This window comes from Delphinapterus leucas, chromosome 12 (assembly GCF_059928025.1).
Source record: "Delphinapterus leucas isolate spDelLeu-1000000601 "Yukka" chromosome 12, BTC_Dleu_Yukka2, whole genome shotgun sequence".
Lineage (NCBI taxonomy): Eukaryota > Metazoa > Chordata > Mammalia > Artiodactyla > Monodontidae > Delphinapterus > Delphinapterus leucas.
This window is the reverse complement of record NC_143140.1, coordinates 50,470,924-50,485,495: the sequence shown is the minus strand read 5'-3', so window position 1 is coordinate 50,485,495 and position 14,572 is coordinate 50,470,924. Positions and strand designations below refer to the sequence as shown.

At 37.4% G+C, this 14,572-nt stretch overlaps 1 long non-coding RNA gene across 2 annotated transcripts in view; it reads left to right on the top strand.

The window, feature by feature from the left end:
- Positions 1-14,572, top strand: part of LOC149747883 (uncharacterized) — a 904,363-nt gene that overhangs the window by 509,078 nt on the left and 380,713 nt on the right. Inside the window, exon 1 of one of the 2 annotated variants that reach the window (XR_016395105.1) lies at positions 1-14,572. This exon is cut by the window's left edge and continues 30,992 nt beyond it. The exons of the other annotated variant lie outside the window; for it this stretch is intronic. This is a non-coding gene — a long non-coding RNA (uncharacterized LOC149747883). 2 annotated transcript variants of the gene reach the window in all.

Sequence of the window (14,572 nt, the reverse complement as noted above, 5' to 3'; positions counted from 1 at the left end):
CTAAAGATACTAACACTTACATGAAGTCCAAATCTAATTTACTTTTCCATTTTAGAGGCTACACAAAATTTGACTTCTGGAATAAAAGCATGTCATTCATCTCTAAGAAAAAAAAATACTAAATTAAACCTTCTTTCATGATGGATCAGTTAAATAGATTTGAAAGCCAGCCTCAGGGAAGACTGGAAGAAATGACAGAACAACTAATTTCTACTTTCATTAAGAACTATGCTTAAAAAATTCTTAATTGATTTTTATATTTTTTTCTTTCCAGGTCTTCATATTTTGTTCCCTGAACCTTTCTAATTTCCTGATCTCAGTATTTAATCCCCTCCCTTTTTTTTATAATACATGGTAGTAAATACTACAGACATGGTATCCTACTGACAAAAGTTCATATATTTATATGAAGAATGACTGTCTTAAGAATTCATAGTATGTGCTGTCAATAGCTGTATTAGTTTCCTAGGGCTGCCATGACAAATCACCACAGACTTGTTGGCTTAAAACAACAGAAATTTCTTCTCTCATAGTTCTGGGCACAAAAGTTTGAAATCAAGGTGTTGGCAGGGTTGACTCCTTCTGGAGATTCTGAGGGAGAATTCCAAGCCTCTCTTCCTGCTTTTAGTGGCCGCTGACAGTCCTTGGCCTGTGGCTCCATCACTGTCATCTCTGCCTCCATTTTCACACTGACTTCTCTGTGTATGTCTGATTGCTGTCTCTATAAGGACATTTTTGGTGGCACTTAGGGCACTCCTGAATAATCCACAGTAATCTCCTCATCTCAAGATTCTCAATTGCATTTGCAAAGATCCTTTTTCAAAATAAGGTAGCCTTTTAAGTTCCAAGGATGAGGACTTGATGTCTATGGGAGGCCATTATTCAACCTACTACAATAATTCATAAATGTTGCTTAACCCTTAATGTTTTGTGATGTTAAAATGCTCAATAGAAACAGAATTCACCTCTTTACACTGGATGTTACAAGTTGTACATTTGGTAGACGTCATTTTATGAAAATTTTGAGTAAAATTTTTTGTGTTTTTCATAGAATAAATAATATTTTTGTGAGGAGGCACCTTATGTGTTTATCGTCTGACAGCTAGTTCTGGAAGTAGAAAATGACTCCCAAGTAACTGCTCTGAAAGAATGTTGGCTTTCCTCACCCTGACTGCCTTTCACCTTCTCTTGCAAGTCCTTTAGCAAAGCTAGGGTGTTGTAAATAATAGAAAGTGGCAATGGTTGTATTGCCAAAAAGTATAATATATGTTGCTTTCAGTCTTCATTCACCAGCCCTGGGTAGGATACTCAGCCTCTCTCTCTCTTGCTAAAAAAGGGTAAGCCTCTCCCTGTTGAACTCAGGACATTTTGCTTTGCTGGGAGAGGCTAGTATTTACCATCAACATGTGTGTCACTGATGTGCACCAAAGAACCCTTATACAGGCTGTCTGCAAACAGGAGCCAATTCCTGATAGATGATAAACCTGGTGACTATCCTGAAGTAACCATGTATGTTAACATTAAATTTAAAACGCAAATTAATTTCAATTACAGTTGTTTTAAAAATAGGCTACTTGATGAAATTTGCTTTCATTTTTTCCTATTGGTTTATATGTGTAGACTCAACTGATATATAATTCTATGTTGGTGTATATTTTGACTGCAAAGTCTCTGGGAGGTGGCAGAGAAGATTCATCACATGCATGATGTATTCAGTTGTCCATCTTTCAACTCAAGTGTTTATTAGTTTCCCTCTAGCTCTTCTCCCAAAGTGCTTCTATTCCTATTCAAAGATGGTGCTGAAAATGTAGTTTTTAAATAAGGATTATCATTTTTGTGACAATTTTGATGGACCAGACAAAAAAAAGAAAGAAGCAAAGAGTTCAATGAAAAAGATGTGATGATTCAGGCCAGAGATAGCCCAGGATGAACTGGTCTTTTCACTATAGATTGAGGAGAAAGGGCATACTTTAGTGATAAAGTGGGAGGAAGAAAAATGAAATATGCTGAATACCTGTGATAAGGGTAAAGCGAAATTACATGGTGGGGGGATAAATTTGTATTTTTTTAGTTCATTTGTCCTTGTTATAGACCAGACTTAATATCTGGCTCTTTTCTGCCAAGAGCTTAAATCAGATCAAGCGGCCAGGCTTGGAATACTTGAGCTAATAGCTGCTCATAGCACTGTTTTCCCTTCTAAACAGTGTAGTAGAAATAATGCACCTTGATAAGAGCAGCAATTAACAGTATTATCACTTAAGAACCAACATCTTACGGAGTAATTTCCTGAGAGGAGACAATAAGATTTAAGGACTTAGCTGGCAGATAAATAATTTATTTACACAATATCTCCTCTTGTTACCCATTTATTTTCACATATTCCATATTTCTTATGGTAAAGTAAGAAATTCCATTTTCTGGTTTGCTTTTATGTCAGAGCAAGGTCTGGTGAATTGATTTGGTTATTCTGCTAACATTCTCTTTGCAGAAGCCCTATTTGAAAATGAAATTCCCATACAGAGCTATTCACCAGCCTGGCCTGGTCACTGATAATATGTCTTTACTTCCAAATGACAGGTGGAAGTAGCATATGATGAAAACATCTTGTTTTATATGCTGTATCTTTGGCAATTAGCATGCCATTAGATTAAGAGAAATATTGTAGCCTCTTTCGGGGGAAACTCTTCTAAAGTATAGGGCTCAGAGCACTAAGATAAGAATCTGAAATTCTAGATGTTAATTACTGTTACTAATTAACTGTAGTCCTAGGAAAATTATTTTCTTCTTTCACATTTACAAAATGGGGATAATAATGAATATTTTAATTACTTTATACAGTAGCTGGAAAGAACATATATGTCTGTGTTTGTGTGTAAGCACTTTGAAAAAATAAGAATTATACAAATGTAAGATTTCAAAAATAATATTAATGAATACTTGCTTGGAGAGAAAAATGTGTATATATGTATATACATATTTATGTATATACGTATGTAAGATATTTCAAGGCATACATATATGGGAGGAGTATTGTTTATTTTTCTTTCTCCTGGCCTCTGTTCCATGCACATCAGGCTATGACTTCATTTAAGTATTTCCATCTGGAACAAAAAGTAAAGGAAAGTTGAGGAAGTCATATCTTGCATTCTCAATCTTCCAAACCACATCTCCCTAGAGTTCAGGTTCTGGTATGCCTGGGAATAGTTTACAGCATTTTATACTTAAAAAAATTCCTTCCTCCAATAATACAAATTCCTCTGGAATAGGCATCCAGAGCCGTATTCAGCGTGTTTAGAAAAAAACCTAATGTGTGTCTCTGTTACTGGAGTGGCCAGCAGGGACCCTGCTCTGCTGGAATATTTATGGGAAACACATGCAGAGAAGATGCTAATTACAGAGCACTCAGAGTAGTGAGACTTCGAAATCATTTTCCCCAGATTAGACATTGAGAAGCAGTAGAAGAAATTTAACTCATGTGCCCTCTAGGCAGACATTTTACCTGTGTTGGATGTAAATTTCCAGCAGAAAGGACCTCCCTCCTTTGGCGGTCTCCTCTAATGAGTGAGTTTCGTTTGCTGCTCTCTGAGCATGTTAGAGTCCATTCTGAACACCTGTTGTGTCTGCAGTACTTTTAAACGTTTTCATTGGAAAGTGAGACTTTTGTCAATCATTCAGATACGCGATGTGCATGATGCTAGGAGTTGTTTTTGATAGTTTGTAGATGGTATAAAAACAACCATCCTGAATGTCACCAGTAGGGTAAATAATAAATAAGCACACATGAGCACATCTATTGTATGATGGAAAGGACAGAGAGAAAACCAAATAGGCAAGAATAAGGGGAATGCGAGACAGGAAAGGAGATTACAAGTCATCATCAAGTGCCCCAAATGTCTCTGTGGAGTCCATGCCTTCAGCAGCCTGTGCCTGGTGCTGACAGGACCTCATGCAGATCTGTGCAGGTGGCCCTGGCTTTAGAAAGCTGCTCTTGTAGGTTCTAGCCACTCAGAAAGAATAAACTATGTTTACAACTTAGCAAGTGAATAAAGAATAAAGTTAGTATTTTTATTATATGCAACATTTTTGCAGCTGCTAACTAATGCCAGGACTAGTGCTGTTTCATAACTGAAGATGTATACCTTGAATAAAAATTAGGGGACTCAGACAGCAGGAAATAGTACTAGCCAGTCAAGAAGCTCTACATGATACTGTTAAACACAATTAACTGAACATTTAAAAGTAAAAAGGAGATGGCGAATATTCTCTAAAAGGTCAGTAACATGCTTCCCAATATGTAATCATTTTATCTTTTGATACAACATTTCTCTAGAATTCCATTCGTTAGCAACAGGCTAGGCATACATATGGTGTCAAAATTCCATTCTGATTTAAATTTCCTAACTGATTAGTGATTGGCATTCTATACATTTTCTGATAAAATATAAATTTTAGAGGATCCTTAAATTCTTTTAACCATTCCATAGTTTGTGAGAAACTATAGAATCTCATTCTGAAGTTCCTAAAGCGTGACCACTCACAGTCTTCTGTGGAATAGCTTTTGGTTAATTATACTACTCCAAATGCCTAGGTGGTTAGAGTAATATAGATCGAAAGTGCAAATAATACATTTAAAAATTTTTATCTTGAAAGCTGTATGTCTCTTTATTTCATCAGCCACAAATAACTGCTATAGCATGTACTTATCTTAAGCTATAAACTCTTAGTTTTTTTTCTATAAGTGAACTTAATCTTTGTTTTGAGCTCTCATTCTGCCAGGTGATGGACATTTTTCCCAAAGCTGTACCTCCATTATAGGAGGCTTAGGTGTCAGTGTATTACAAGTTGATCTGAGCCAGTTTATTCTCTGTAGATAGTGACAGCCTTCCAAGAAATTTAATTCAAGATAAAAAGAAAGTCTTAGGCTAAGTTCCACCATATATGTACACCACACACACATGCACACGCACACACACACACACACAGAGTAGGCGAGGGTGGGGAGTGATCTGTTAAACAAATCCTTATTAGTTCGCTAGTACAAACAGTTCATAAACCTATTTTGCAATCTTTATGGAGTCCCAGTTCTCTGTTCTTTGTTCTTTAATGTATTCCAACCACCATCTTACATAAAATGTGCCTTAAAGCAGATGTGACAGTTTTCTAGAGGCTGGGTTCCATGATCTTGTCTGCTGTCAACAGGTGTCAAGAATTGTGAAGGATCTGAGATTTACCCTACTTGCAAACTTACATGTTAATCTACTAATTCATAGTTTTGTGAACACTGGCAGAAGACATGGGACTCTTGGATCAGAGACAGAGGACAGTTAATACTCAAAACAATAGAAATAGCTAGAGTATCAGCATTTACACTGGTTCTCTGAGTTCTGGTTCTCACAGGCAATGTGAACAGGGTCAGATAATACATGCACACTCAGGTACATTGCAAGAGTAAACCTGAGTTTTGATAACTGAATCTTTTATACTAGATAGTAAACCTGACTACTTTATGCTCTGGAGAGAGATATTATCTTTATCTTTCAAAGTTGTAAGCCAAGGATTGACAAACTTTTGTGTAAAGGGATATTATAATACAGGGCCAAACAGTAAGTATTTTAATTATTTTAGGTTTTCTTGGCCAAGTACAGGCTCTGTTGCATATGCTTCTTAACTGTTTGTTTGTTTCATACCACTAACAATTTAAAAACCAGTTTAACTCACAGGACATTCAAAAATAGGCTGTAGGCTGAATTAGGCCCACTGGCCATCATTTACCAACTCCTGCTATAAAAAAAAAGCCAACTGCCCAAGGAGGAAACCCATCTCTATTTCCTAGGCTGTTTACAATACAATAAGCCTTGAAAAGGTAGTCCAAAAGAAGGACAGTCTGTGCCTTTGCTCAGAGACATGCAGAAACCTGAAAGACCCATGGAAAGTTATCTCTAAATAATACCTGCCCCTCATTTCTACAGTGTCTTGGTTTCTGGTGAATTTTCCCATGAGTTTGCCACTTCGTAAGCAACTTTGATTAATCCAACCTACAGAAGCTGGGACCAAATTTATTCAGTTGTCTTGCATAGCATTTACTTCAGGCTATTACCAAAATGAATCCAAGCAGGCAAGGCTAAGAGTGTATCTAAAATAGTTTATTCAGTCCACATTCTGTAATAGATTTACTGTCACCTAAGAAGTATATTTCTAACAATCTTCATGCTATTAATAAACCACAGTTTCACTTATGAAAACTCAGTTTTTGATAGTCTTCTGGTTAGCTAAATGTCTGTTGTGCTCAGATATAACGATAGCTGAAGTGCTCATAATAACCACCTCTGGATAGTGATTTTCCTGATATAATGCTTGCTGACCACTTCTGGGGTAAAGATTCTTAATTAAAATAGCTACTGCACATGAAATATCAAAATGTTCATGTTTAGCTATTCTAATGAAAATTGCAGATGTCCTAGCACTAGGTTCGAAGGTGGCACCTGTTTTTTTGTCATTATCACCTGTCTTTGCAGGCATTTGCTGAATAATTTGATGCTGAGCAATCATCAGTCATTCACCTCTACAGATGCATCCCTTTTCTCCAGTAACAAAACCTCTCAAGGTCTACCCTCTTTCAATTAATCTGATGTTTTCTTGGATTGGCAGGAAACTCTTAACTATACCTGTTCTACTTTGACTAGAAGAAATAACATTTGAGTACTGCCTGGGCCATACCAGTACACATGGGAAACTCACGAGATTGTCCCAAGTCTACGTGCCAAGATAACACCCCAAGTCATTGCTGTTCTATTGTTTCTGTGCTATACTGAGGTATGGAAAGTTCTGGAATTTTGCTGATTTCTTAGAGACTACCTGTCTGTGATTAAAGTATACGACCCTTCAGTTCTCAGTTCAGTTGTCCATTCCCCTGGGAAGTGGGTTCAAGCATTTTCTCAGGGACTCATATTAAGGCTTCATTCTCTTATTAAATCTCCAATCTTCTCTCTTTTTCAACCTCATCTCAATCTCTAGAGAAGTTCTATCCAGTAGAATTGTCTGTAATAATGGAAATTTTAAAATCTGTGCTCTCCAATGTGGTAGCCACTAGGCACATTTGGCTATTGAGCATTTGAAATGTGACTAGTGTGACTAAATAACTGGATTTAAATTTTATCAATTTTAATTCATTTAAATTTAAATAACCACAACTAGTGGCTATCATTTTTGATAGTACTGTTCTAGAATCTTTATATAATCTAGGTTGGGTAATGATTAATAAGAAGGAAGGGAAATCTAATACATATTTTCTAACCTTAAAACCCTTTTTATGTCCTTAATTGTCTTTAAAAATTTAAGTCAAGGATTGGCTTTGTTCAAAACAGAAAGCACTAGGCTCAGAGGGGTCCACTCTCAAACATTTAAGGAAGAAATTATACCAATTTTCTACAACCTCTTTTAGAAGCTAGAAGCAGGGAAAATACTTCCTAACTCACTCTATGAGGCCAGCATTACCTAATACCAAAACTAGACAAAGATATTACAAGAAAAGAAAACTATAAACCAATATCTCTCATGAGCATAGAATAAATAAAACATTAGCAAATAGAATAAAAAAATTATAAGAAGAATTATACATCATAACCAAGTGGGATTTATCCCAGGTGTGCAAGGCTGGTTCAACATTCGAAAATCAATTAAGATAATGCATTACATCAACAGACTAAAAAAGAAAAATTACATGATTGTATCAGTAGATGCAGGGGAAAAAAGCATTTGACAAAATGCAACATCTATTCATGATAAAAATTCTCAGTAAACTAGGAATAGAGGGAAACTTTCTCAACTTGATAAAGACTATCTATACAAATCCTAAATCTAACTTTACACTTAATGATAATGGTGATAAATTCACCCTTTAATAAAATTGTCTTTGTTTGCAAATGACATTATTGTCTGCAAAAGAACTGACGAAAAGAAAACAAACTCCTGGAACTAATAAGAGATTATAACAAGGTTATAGAATACAAGGTTAATATACAAAAATCAATTGCTTTCCTATATACTAACAATGAACAAGTGGAATTTGAAATTAAGTACATAATACCATTTACATTAGCACCCCCAAAACTTAAATACTTAAGTATAAATCTAACAAAATGTGTATAAGATATATATGAAGAAAACTACAAAACTCTGATGGATGAAATCAGAGAACTAAATAAATGGAGATATATTCCATGTTTATGGATAGGAACACAATATTTTCAAGATGTCAGTTCTTCCCAATGTGATCCAAATCAAAATTCCAGCAGGTTATTTGATGGCTATCAACAAACCGATTCTAAAGCTTATATAAAGAGGCAAAAGACCCAGAATAGCCAACACAATATTAAAGGAGAAGAGCAAAACTGGAGGACTGACGCTACCCATCTTCATTAACTTACTATAAAAATGTTACAGTAATGAAGACAGCATGGTATTGGTGAAAGAATAGACAAATAGATCAATGAAATAGAACAGGGAGCCTAGAAATAGACTCCCACTAATATAGTCAACAAAGGAGCAGGGGCAATACAATGGAGCAGAGGCAGTCTCTTCAACAAGCAGTTCTGGAACAACTGGACATCCACAAGCCAAAAAATGAATCTAGACACAGACTATGCACCCTTCACCAAAATTAACTCAAAATGGATCATAGACTCAGTTAGATGTAAAGTACGAAACTATAAAACCCCTTTAAGATAACATAGGAGAAAACCTAGAAAACCTTGAGTATGGTGATGCTTTTTTTAGAGACAACACCAAAGACATGATCAATGAAAGAAATATTTGATAAGCTGGAGTTCATTAAAATTTAAATCTTCTGCCCTATGAAGGACAATATCAAGAAAATGAGAAGACAAACCACATTTTCAAATATTCTTCATATTTTTCAAAATATTTTCAAAAGATACATCTGATAAAGGACTGTTATCCAAAATATACAAAGAACTCTTAAAACTCAACAATAAGAAAGCAAACAACCTGATTAAAAAATGAGCTGAAGACCGTAATGGACACCTCACTAAAGGAGACATACAGATAGCAAGTAAGCATATGAAAAGATGCTCCACGTCATAATTCATCAGGAAAATGCAAATTAAAACAATGAGATACAGCTACTCATCTATCAGAATGGTCAGAATCCAGAACACTGGCAACACCGAATGTCAGTGAGGATGTGGAGCAACAGGAATTCTTATTTCTTGATGGTGAAAATGCAAATTGTTCAGTGACTTCGGAAGACAATTTGCTGATTTCTTATAAAACTAAACCTCCTCTTGCCACAGGATTCAGCAGTCATGCTCCCAAAGAAGCTGAAAACTTAAATCCACACAAAAACCTGCCCAAGGATATTTATATCAGCTTTCTTTATAATTGCTAAAACTTGGAAGCAACCAAGATGTCTCTCAGTAGATGAATGGATAAATAAACTTTGGTACATCCAGACAATGGAATGTTATTCAATGCTAAAAATAAATGAGCTATCAAGCCATTAAAAGACACGGAGGAAACTTGACTGTATACTATTAAGTGAAAGAAGCCAATTTGAAAAGGCTACTATATGACAATCTGGAAGAGGCAAAACTATGGAGACCATAAAAAGATCAGTGGTTGCCAGAGTTGGCAGAGTGAGATGAATAGGCAGAGCATAGAGGATTGTGAGGGCAGTAAAAATACTCTGTATGATATTGTAATGAAGGATTTGTGTCATACATTTTTCCAAACACATAGAATGTACAACACCAAGATAAGGTAAACTATGGACTTTGAGTTATGATGTGTAACTGTAGGTTCATCCTTGGTTAAAAAAAAAAAAAAAAAAAAAAAGTATCACTCTGGTAAGTGATGTTGAGAATGAAGGAGGCTATGCCTGTGTGTGGACAAGGAGTATATGGAAAATCTCTATGCCTTCCTCCCAATTTTGTTGTAAACCTAAAAATGCTCTAAAAATAAAATATTTAAAAAATAACATCCACCATTTTAAAAAAATGAAGAATTGGCCTTTGTATTCTGCTACGTTACTCCTTTGCTCAGACAATGAATGCTGCCATCCAAATGTGGGAAGGACATATGTAAGTGAGTTGGGGCAATCTTGATTATGAACTTGAAATTTAGTTCTTTAGATATTATAATAACTGCACTTTTCTTGGGTCTCAGTTTAGGCAAAATCAAAGTGAGAAACTGGAAGATTCTCTTCTGAAATAAAAAAGCAAAGAAACTTCGTAGGTGCTTACATTTTAATCTGCCTTTACTACTGACTCCCATTGTGACCTTAGGAAAATCACTTAATATTTTAGAAGCATAATCTATCAACTTACAAAATAGAGGCTAATAGTATTTTTCCAAGATGATTGTGATATTTCAAACTGAATAAGATCATCCATACAAAGCACCATCACATTTCAAAAAATATTATATATAGTTTAGATATCATTAGCCATTCTTCCTCTGTTTTTAAAACAAGATGTATTTAATAATTGCTTGGTTTGCATTGAACTCTCTATTTGTTCAAATTTAGCTTCTAAGAAATATATAATTATATATACAATATTTTATCTAATCATTGATAATTTTATTCTCCAATTATTATTTAAATCATAACATTATTGATGTACCACTTTGTGACTACTACTTATCTTTAACAATTATATATTTCCATGTGTGATATCAGCCCAAACTTGACCTATGGATTATATAAATAACCTGAAACATATATTCACAGCTCACTTTCCATTTTCAAAAAAATTAATTTATTTGGCAGTGCTAAAAAAGAAAAAAAAGGTTAAACCCATATCTGAATTTTCAAGTCTATTTGTGAAACTGGTTGTTTTCAGAGGCTATAATAAACTTTATTATAACCATAAGCCAACATGGTTGAAAGCCTTTACACTCTTGAGAACAAATACACGAAACTGAGAGATACTTATAAAAAGATGTTATGAACTAACTCCACCTAGAATAACACATAAAAAGGCTGTCGCTTAATGCTCTTGAAAGAATACACAGCAAACTCATGGTTGTGTATAGGAATAGGAGATGGCCCTAGTGAATGAATAAACATTGGCCTCATGAAACATTGCCAGGAGACACTACAAGGGAAAATTACAGAGAGCAAGGGCTAGGGTCACTTGTTCATTTACGTGCTTACTTAACCCATGTTTATCGTTGTCTATATTGTGCTAGATCTACGTTTGTCAACCTTTTCTCATTATCAGCCTCCCCACCCTGCCAAATTGTACTCCTTCACCATAAAATTTTAGTAACATGGATATACTATGTATCTGTTGATGGATTTTGACCCTTTGCGGGGTGAGCTGGGGGATGATAAACCATTCGCTAAGATTTTTTTCACCCCCTTGGGAGTGATATCACCCCGCCTGAGAAGGCATGGACTGTTTGTCAGAAACAGTGGTGAACAAGGCAAATGAAGTTTCTGTCCTCAAAGAGTTGGCAGTTTAGTAGGGCAGACAGACGCACAAATAGATGATTGCACATCATGAGAAGTGCTACGATAGGTGTAGCAAAGCACCGGCTAGCTTTCTCCAACTGGGGAAACCATCTCCTGGACTCCACATTCAGGATGGGAGCCTTTCTTCAACTGAGTGTCCAGGGGGATGCTGTAAGTGACTGAACTTGTTTGAGGCTTCAGTTTGAGCCAGTTTCGTTTTGAATAGTTTCAAAATTAAAATGTCAATATTATTATTAACAATAAAGAGACTGAATTCAGTTTAAGATTTCCCCCCGTGAAGCTTGGGGGACGCAGTAGACTTGTGTTTAATGCCTGAAAAATGCTATGAGGCTGCCTGAAGAGGCCAGCGAGCAGAGAGGGTTGCTTGGGGGAAATGACTGCACTCCCACTGAGAGATGATCAAAGGTGCTTTATTCTTTAAAACCAGATGTGTAACTTGCAGTAGAAACGATGGCCTGGGGCTATTTTAAAAGGGATGATGCCCAGGAGGGCCTCTGCCAGAGGGCATGACATCTGCAGCAGGAAGAACTAAAGGTGAACTGATGGCTGCTGAAGCCACAGAGAGGTCTCTGATGGCAGGAGGGGCCCTGCTCAAGCCAAGGGGCTATGTTCAGAGAGGCTGGCAGAAGAATCAGGAAGACAAAAGTGCCCGTGAGAGGCTTTGAGCAGCTGCTATGGCTATGGGAAACTGGTGCCAGAGGACATCAGTGCCACACAAATAAACCTGTCCTGCCCTTCCTCTCCCTTCCCCCTCCTTCCTTCCATAGCCCAGTGAGTAGAAGGAAGAAAAAAGAGGCTAAGATAGGGAAATGAAGAAGGTAACCGACCCGCACCTCTTTCCACCTGCAGCTATCCAGACTGCCATAGGCTCAAAGTGGGAGGTAAAAGAAAATTCAGCCTTAAATAAATTCTAGAGATTAACTATTTTGCCCACTGTCTTGGACACAGTAATTACCGAAATGACACCTTTTGTTCTAAAATAGACTGGAGGAATTTTTATTATCTGAGGGTAAGTAGTAAACTGGGAAAATTGCCCAGGATCTTAGGAGAAGTGGGAAAATGATCTCCACAGGGAGAGGGGAAATGAGTGCTGAACAGGCTGTGTGGGGAAAGCAAAAGGTTGCTTCTGATCGCCATCTAGGAGCCCTGTGTGTTCAAGCGACCAGTCACACCTGAGCTTGATGACAGCAAGCAAACCTGCCATGGGCCCCGCTGGGGCAAGAGCAAATTGACACTGTTTCAGAAGTTGGGGTGAGAGCAACCAGGCCTACTGGGGCACGTGGAAGACTCAGCAGGAGCTAAGGGGAGACAGAGGTGGCAGAGCAAGGCCACTGAGCTGAGCAAACGTGGATGCCAGGTGAGAGGGGGCAGACATCATCAGCAGAGCCAGGATGTAAGCTCAGGGACGTGGCTGCACTTCACTGATGCCCACCAAACACTGCAGCGGGAACCATGGAGAACCTGGGTGACTGCGTAGCTCAGCAGACTCTTCCCTCTGCCTACAGGATCAAACTAACATCCTGCCCATCCGCCCTACATTCCCAGACTCTGTCTTAGAGAGAAGTAGGAGAGCCTGGGCAACGGTCCTCCAAACTGATCATTACCTAAAGGGACTATTTATTTTATCACACAAATTTATAAACCAGATTGGACATTTGTTCCTTTTTTCCCTGCCACCTAGACAGTGGGGATGCCTGAGGAAAATCAGAACGGTTTTAGACAAAATAAACATTTCCCCTGCCCTTGGAATTGCAAATGAGTACATTCTGTAGTGCCTCCCCTACGCATTTAGCCTGGGCACTTAAATAACATAATTAAAATGTGGATACATGGTATAATTCTTATTAATTTGCTTTCTCCTTTTACCAAGGATAAGTACGTTTTTCCACCGGCAATGACTAGAAGTAGCCATTCTTCTAGTCCAGCAGTCCTGGCTCCAGTTCTTATTCTTAATGTAGTCCTTTCCATAAGAATCTTGTTGGATTTTTAAAAAACTTTTCTTTACAGCGCTTGGTATGCAGCAGTAATCAATACCTGTTGAATGAACAAACAAGGGCATCTTCTATTACCGTAATGCGTTTAAAACACAATTTCAGGCCTCTGCAGGTGACCTTCTACTTCCTGAAGTCTAGTTCCCAGTGTATTAAGCTGAACATCTTAACTGTAGCATCTGCTTTTACTCTTTCTGAAACTCTTTTTTAATTTCATCTATCTTTATCTGTGCACATTTGCACTCTTGTGCTCTGCATTTGACTTCCAAATGGGAGATACCTCTCTCTCTCTAGTTATGAAATCTTTTAGGCATTTTCCCAGAGCTCTGCGTTAATCTTTGCTAGTACTAGTTTTCTTAATGGTCTGGGCTTTCATCCTGTGCTGCTCTTTGCATCCTATTTCTCTTGGAAGTCTTCTAAAGAAAGCCCCTGTAGATAGTATGACCTCAGGTACTTATCTCAGAGGTCTCATCTGCTTTCTATTCTTGCTGCCATTGACCATAATGACAATGGTGGGTCCCCTGTGACGGTCACAACTTTGAGGTCTGTTAGGACACTTGTACCTCCATAGTTCCTACTATTTCCCTTTGATCTCAGCCCTCCTGAAAGGACTATAATTTTCTCACCATAATTTTGGGCATGAATAACTTCTGGGCAGTGGGTGGCTGTGAAAACAATCTCTCTGGGAATTGTTTTTTTCCTTGTTCCTGGTATTTGTGCCTTTGTTTATTTCCCTCCCATATTGAGAAGGGCTGACCTGTGTAACCAATAAGATATTGCAGAAATAAAGATGTATGACTTCTAAGCTAGGTCACAAAAGATACGTGGCTTCCACCTTGCCCAGTCTTGTATGACTTGTTCTCAGTGAAACCAGCCACTGTGTCATGATAGCACTCAAGAGCCCTATAGATGGGCTCATGTGGTGAGGAACTAGCCTCCTGCCAGTAGCCAGCACCAACTTGCCAACCATGTGAGTGAACCATCTTGGAAGAAGATCTTTCAGTCCCAATCAAGTCTTCAGATGATGCAGCTACAGTTGCTGTCTTGACTACAACTTCATGAGAGACTCTGAGCCAGAACCACTTAG